Source organism: Capsicum annuum, chromosome 4, assembly GCF_002878395.1.
Source record: "Capsicum annuum cultivar UCD-10X-F1 chromosome 4, UCD10Xv1.1, whole genome shotgun sequence".
In the NCBI taxonomy this organism is placed as follows: Eukaryota; Viridiplantae; Streptophyta; class Magnoliopsida; order Solanales; family Solanaceae; genus Capsicum; species Capsicum annuum.
In genome coordinates, this window is record NC_061114.1 from 120792887 (window position 1) to 120798738 (window position 5852).

Genomic DNA, 5852 nt, shown 5'->3' on the forward strand with positions numbered 1-5852 from the left:
AGGAATGAATTTAAGCTAAAAAATTTTGGGGTATTATACAATCTTCATCTAATTAACTTGAGATCGAGATAAGATACTTAATATGAGCTCAAGAATAAAGGTTAGTAATGCGACACTCTGATACAGAGGGAGATGAGTTAAATTCATCAAAACCAAAGTCAAGTTATAGTTAGGTGATATATAACTTGTTAGATTTTGTATGCAAGGCACTGAAATAGTTTGACGAGCATGAAAAATCTGTGAAGTTAGGAAGTCAGTGGAAAAACAATCCTAATGATTGTATCATATTGCTAACAACTCTAATGGCCTAGAACTGTTATTGTTACTATTACTTTCACAAAATCCCTTTTTATTTTCTACAATTTCCAATTTCATCAACAAGCTTGTGATAGATTTTTGATCTATTCCTAGGATCGACCCCAATCTAGTTGGGTATTATTTTTGACAAGCAACAACCTTATACTTTTTAGGTGGTGTAATTTGAGCTATATCACTCTCAACTAGTAGAGAAATCAAAATGTGGTAACCTTTTGATTAGCTAGGATATTGAAATGTAAAATATCAAAATTAGAAGATGGGTGCCTAACTGCAAAGTAAAATTTGCATATTTAGAGGTGAACCTCTTGTCTAAAAAGTAAAGTACTCAAACTTTAAGGTGGATACATTGAAAAGGAAAGTAAATTGCTTTTATTTATAGGCGAGCCCATGATAAAAAAGAAGAATATTTTGTATATGTTTTTCTATAACAAATGTTAAAATGTGAAGATGTAATGACTCTCCAGTTGATTTTATGTATTTCCACTCATTCTCCATTTAGATCTTTCCTATATTTTTTTTAAGTCATTTATGAATTATTGGAATTGACAATTTGGATCCAAAAAAACTTATTTCATTTTTAGAGAAAATTTTTTTTTTGAAGCCTTTGCTAGTTCAAATTGGTTGTCGAGAAAAAACTTCTATTAAATAACTTTTTATTCTAATTCTAATAGGTCCAATGGCTCTGTTACATTAATTTTAGGTTAGGTGCACCCTTGGTTTGAGTCCTGAGACTTTAAGACTTATTTCGGGCAATTGGTCAGAAGTTAAAAAATAGTAATTAGGTGTGGGACCCACTTGTCATTGAAATGACCTTAGATGGAAATTTTGACAGTGCTATTGAGTCCAAAATGTTGAATATGATATGGTATCATAGTTCATTTATGCATATGGGATTCCAGATTAATCTCGATGAGTTGCCGGAGACTTAGAAAATTTCCAAGGCTCCAGCTGGTGCTAGATATCTGGTATGAACTCTACAGTATGCCTTTGGGCACTTTAGCGGTGGGCCCTTTAGTGGACCATTAGGCCCTTTAGTAGCCCATCCACCAGGTGTTCATTTAGCATCCTGGCTCATGGGGATGGGTACAACTTTAGCGGTGCTCAGGCTCTTTTACAATGGCCACTAAAGCAGTCTAGTATCCTCTTTAGCAGCATCTGCGTACTTGGGAAGGGTATAAATACCCCACTTAGTCTAATTTTCAGTATTCTTCTCCCATTCCTTAGAATATTCAACTCTAAAAAATGGAAACTCATGAAAGAGTCAATGTGGGAGGTTTTGAAGCTTGGGTGAAGTTTATTGATGCTTTTCTCCTTTGAATTTGTGGTGAGCTTCCATTATTTTCATGATTTAATTCTTCATTCTTATCTAGATTTCTAAAAGTTTGGTCGCTTGATTTTAGCACAATTATAGCTTGAAATTCACTCATTTTAGCGTAAAGGTTCCTTGATCATATAAGAGCATTGTGTTAGTTTTGAAAATGAAATTTCCACAAGCAGACCCGATATGATATTTTTATGTAATTTTGGACCCAAATCACAATGGTGTAATGTAGGTATAATTATTCTCATTTTTATGAGTAGATTATGATTTTCATAGCGTGGCACCTTGTAGAAGTTTCTTGGAAAGGAAAATTGACGGTTTAGCAAATTCTTCGGGCTTTTCTTCAGCATTCTAGTAGGCTAGGTTCATCATCTTCTTATATTGATTTATCTCATAGAATTATTATGATATTATGCGAGATATGTGGCCGGATTTAGGGGTTGGAAGTATGAACGGGAATATTTAGATTAGTTTAACCATTTAGGTTATCTTAAAATTATAAATTAGGAGTAATTAGCTCAGTTACTTATTTCTTTGGTGACTTTGGATTCATGTATTATGTTCAGAATAGAAATTCCTTGGTTTCTTAAGCTCTGTGAAATAGCCTCAGTTACTCATGTTTGAGTGGAATTGGTCTTAGTTGCTTAAGTTATGGGAAATTGGCTTAGTATCTATTGTTTTAGGTGGGATTGACATAGTTTTTCCTGTTTGATAAGGATTACTATCTTAAGGATATTTATGGCTTATTAAACATCAATAAATGAACTTAGAAACCTTAGCCTAGTTTGGGGTAGAAGTTGCCTAAAATGAATTTCGGGGATTAGAAGTGAGCCCCTCTGGCCCACCTGAAGCCATGACTTGTATTAGCCTTGTAGACTTATTTACTCGTGAAATACTTTTATTAATATTTTATTTGGGACTTGAGGAGATTAAATATATATTTAATGAGTTTGTGGTTAGACATTGAAAGATTGATTCTAATTTTGGATATGATTTATGGAAATGACTGATCATACTGTTTAAATACATATGATTATTGATATGACATCCGAATATGATTAATGATATAATTTATAGATATCCCTAATGAGATGTCTTATATATATATGAGTATTCATATGGCTTTAAATATAATTTATAAATATGACTAATGACATGGCCTATATATATATGTATATATGATTATTAATATGACTTTCAGATATGATTAATGATATAATTTACAGAGAGTGGCTTATATATTTGATTGTTGATATGGCTTCAGGATATGATTACCGATATAACTAATGATATGGATTATATAAATGATTATTGATATGGATTCAAGATATTATTAATGATATGGCCTATCGACATGCTTAATGATATGGTTATAGAGGTGATAAATGATTTAGATTATAAATATGATTAGCAAACTTATATAATTTATGAATATGACTAATGATATGGCCTATGGGAATGGTTATTGGCATAACCTTATCGATGCAGTATTGGTATGGCTCATGGGTGTGGGTATTAATATGACTTATGGTTGTGATTCTTGGTATGATGTATAGATACAAGTAAAAGGGATGATCTTTAATTATAGTTCATTGGTATAGTCTAGTGAGTTAGCTTATTGATATGGCTTCTTGATAAGGTTCGTTGATACAATTAATATATACATATATATATATATGAGTTCCAGTTCTAGTCCTGCGATTGATAACAATGATGATAATATTAATAAATCGAGTTTTGATTCATGTTTGGCTAATAATGATAGTGATGATGATGTTATTGAGCTTCAATTCAAGTATGACATTAGGAGTTATTATGGTAAGATATGTTTCGGGTGGGATTTTTGTTATGGCATGATAATTAGTACTTTATGTTTATTGGTTGCTTAGCCTTCTTGATTATACCCTCTAGGCTTATGGGGGCGTGCATTGGGTTATTTACTTTTCTGCACTTATTGTCTTCTAGGGGACAATATTGTAGTTTTAATTGTATGGTCTTTATCCTACCATTTCGTATATATTGATATATTTATATACAGTGTTTTTGGAGCTTATTTATAGGTTTGCTCTTTTACTTTGACTTAGCTTATTTTATCTTGTATCTTATCATATCTATATCATAATTTAGCTCAATCGGTCCATGATTCCTATTGAGTATCCATGGTTTTGGTACTCACACCACACTTTTATCCATTTTTGGTGCAGATCCGAGTACTAGTTGTCATCGTTGATTCGATGCTCATGCAGGATTAATTTTTGTGATTGGGTGAGCTCTTGGAATCGGAGTTACCCTTTTTCCTTTTCTTATCTATGTCTAGTATTTTACCTTCGAGATGAATTGCATTTGACTATTTAGTACTCATAGTTTATTTGTATCAGCTCTTGTACCGACATTACTGAGTCGTTGGATGGTTGTCGATTTATCTATCTATCTATTAGACCATTATGATTGTATTATTTCTATTTAACTCTTTAATTGTTAATTTCTATCTTTTAGGCCATTTCCCACCAACTTAGACCATTGCATCTAGCTCTGAGCTATACTGGTGGGATAGAGTAGGTTCTATCACAACTCATAAATCAGGTCATGAAAGAAGAAGACATAATCAGGTCTTGACTTCAGTTGGTACCAACAATTAATATTGTTCATAAGAATTCACTCATTTTCTTCCCAGTTAACTAAGATCGATTTTGAGGTAATTCCTATAATTTTGAGTAGTACCTCATGCATACCTAATTATCAAGATTTTATTTGTCTTACTTCAAATAAGGGTTTCAAACTATACCTTTCCTCATATTTGATGCTTGATATTCATTGTTTTGCATTTTTGCCACTTATATTGTATTTTCTTGGACTTCTTTTGAATCTAGTGTTGGAGTCTTTTCCTTCTCATTTTTGCTATATTTTTTTTCGAAGATTGTCCACCTTTGTTGGAGTATTTTTTTTTGTCGGGAGTTTTTTTGCTTTCTTCTTTGAATTCATATTTACATTTATGTTCTTTTTTTGTCTTGACCTTATATTTCTCCCCATTATTTTTCATGAACTTTATAATTCTGATTTTTGTATGGTTACTTTAAGTTTTCACATTTCAAACATTATTTGTTACTCTTTCACTTGTGTAATCTTTGTATTAATACTAGAATTAGATTTTTGCTGAGCACAAGTCCTTATGGGATCGGTACTTGACTTTTAAAGGACACTTTACTACTTGTGTGACCACGTAAACTTATGTGTGTACTAGGATGCAACAAGTGTTTGGTTTTATTGCCAGAGACTTGAAAATTGGCAACTTTTTAATTTTTAGTTTCTCTATGTTTTTTTCGCAGGTGCTAACAACTTGACCTTAGGTTCTGAATTTGTAGGTACAAGATTGAAATTTAAGTAAGATGGCAAGGGAAAGAAATTTGGTTGACCCATATCTAGAACCTGAGTGATGCTTCAGTTGAGGAGAAAATTAGTATTTGTCTATCGAATAGCACAAATTCATCAGGAAGAAGTTATTCCTAGACGAATAGATTAAGATCAACCATCCCACAGGACAGTATGCAAAGTGGCAATCTCACTCGTAGACAATGTTACCTCTGCTATCCACAAACTAAAACTTGGTGGTACTTTCAATCTCAAATAGAACATGGTGTAGTTTTTGCACTGTAGTGATCAATTTACAGGCATGTCACATGAGTATCCATAGTTCTATTTGCAAAATTTGTTAGAGATTAGTGACACCTTTATCCCTACTAGAGTCACCCCTGAATATGTGAGGCTAACTCTCTTCCCCTTCTCAGTTTTGAGGGAAGCAAAGAAATGGTTGAATGAAGAACCTTCAAACTCCATAACTATATGGGATGATCTAGCAAGGAATTTCCTCATCTGATTCCTGCTATCTATATAGACTGCAAGGTTACGTAATGAGATTTTTAGTTTGAACAAAATCCAGATGAGAACTTATATCTTGCTTGGGAGAGGTTCAAATATCTTATCACAGATTGGCCACATCACTAAAATACCAATGAGGTAATAGCTCATAATTTTATTAGAACTTTTGACCATAACTCAAAAAATCTATTAGAATCTGCTATAGGTGGTCAAACGTTGGAGAAAACATATGATGAGCTTAATACTCTCCTAAATAGAATCGCACAAGGTAATCTTGATTGGCATTGTGATATTTCAAGATGTGTGGTGAAAAGCATCCAAGTATGATTGAGGTTGA

The 5852-nt window shown here is 32.6% G+C and overlaps 1 non-coding gene across 1 annotated transcript; it reads right to left on the reverse strand.

Annotated features, from left to right (window-relative positions):
* Positions 1 to 5537: 5537 nt before the first annotated feature.
* On the reverse strand, positions 5538 to 5643 carry LOC124898315. Its single transcript, XR_007055289.1, has one exon. It is a non-coding gene; the product is annotated as a small nucleolar RNA R71 (small nucleolar RNA).
* Positions 5644 to 5852: the final 209 nt, after the last annotated feature.